This window comes from Odontomachus brunneus, unplaced genomic scaffold, assembly GCF_010583005.1.
Source record: "Odontomachus brunneus isolate Ranch 3 - 2012 unplaced genomic scaffold, Obru_v1 Obru_scaffold_221, whole genome shotgun sequence".
NCBI classification, from domain to species: Eukaryota; Metazoa; Arthropoda; class Insecta; order Hymenoptera; family Formicidae; genus Odontomachus; species Odontomachus brunneus.
In genome coordinates this window covers 275,505-276,086 of record NW_022639671.1, presented here as the reverse complement: position 1 = coordinate 276,086, position 582 = coordinate 275,505, and the positions used below count along the sequence as shown (strand labels likewise).

The 582-nt window shown below is 41.4% G+C and overlaps 1 protein-coding gene across 8 annotated transcripts in view; it reads right to left on the bottom strand.

Annotated features, from left to right (window-relative positions):
* The window catches only part of LOC116852385 (protein phosphatase 1L-like), a 291,241-nt gene that overhangs the window by 145,961 nt on the left and 144,698 nt on the right, over window positions 1-582 (bottom strand). The window lies entirely within an intron of this gene.

Below are 582 nucleotides of genomic sequence, written 5' to 3'. Positions count from 1 at the left end.
ATAGATTGGTTGAAACCCTACAACTTTTGTATTTAACATTTTCCTCTAACTCCTATAGTTTCCGAGAAAATCGGCCGTGTCCAGATTTTTCGCACACCCTGTATATATAAGGTGTAGTAAAAAGAAATCCATTATTTTTGCATGAAATTGAAGGCTTTATTTAGCATAGTTAGAATGATTCGATTTAGGTTATATATGCACCATTTTGTTCGATAACTTGTTGCCATTTTGAAGGTAATTCCATTATGTCTCTCTCATAGAAACCCTTGTCCCTATTAGCAAAAAACTGGGACAGTCGATTTTCACTTCTCTTGAAACGAATTTTTCACCAGCAAAATCATTCGCCATAGACAGGAACAGGTGGTAATCACTTAGTACCAGGTATTTCACTTGGTCCGGACTATAAGGTGGATGCGTAAGAACCTCCCAACCAAGCTCCCGGAGCTTCTGGCGAGTCACTACCGATGTGTGGCCTGGCGTTGTCCTGATGGGACACAATTCCTCTCCTATTGGCCAAAGCTGGCCGCTTCTGGGCGATTAATTCCTTCAGACGGTCCAATTGTTGACAGTACAGGTCCGAAT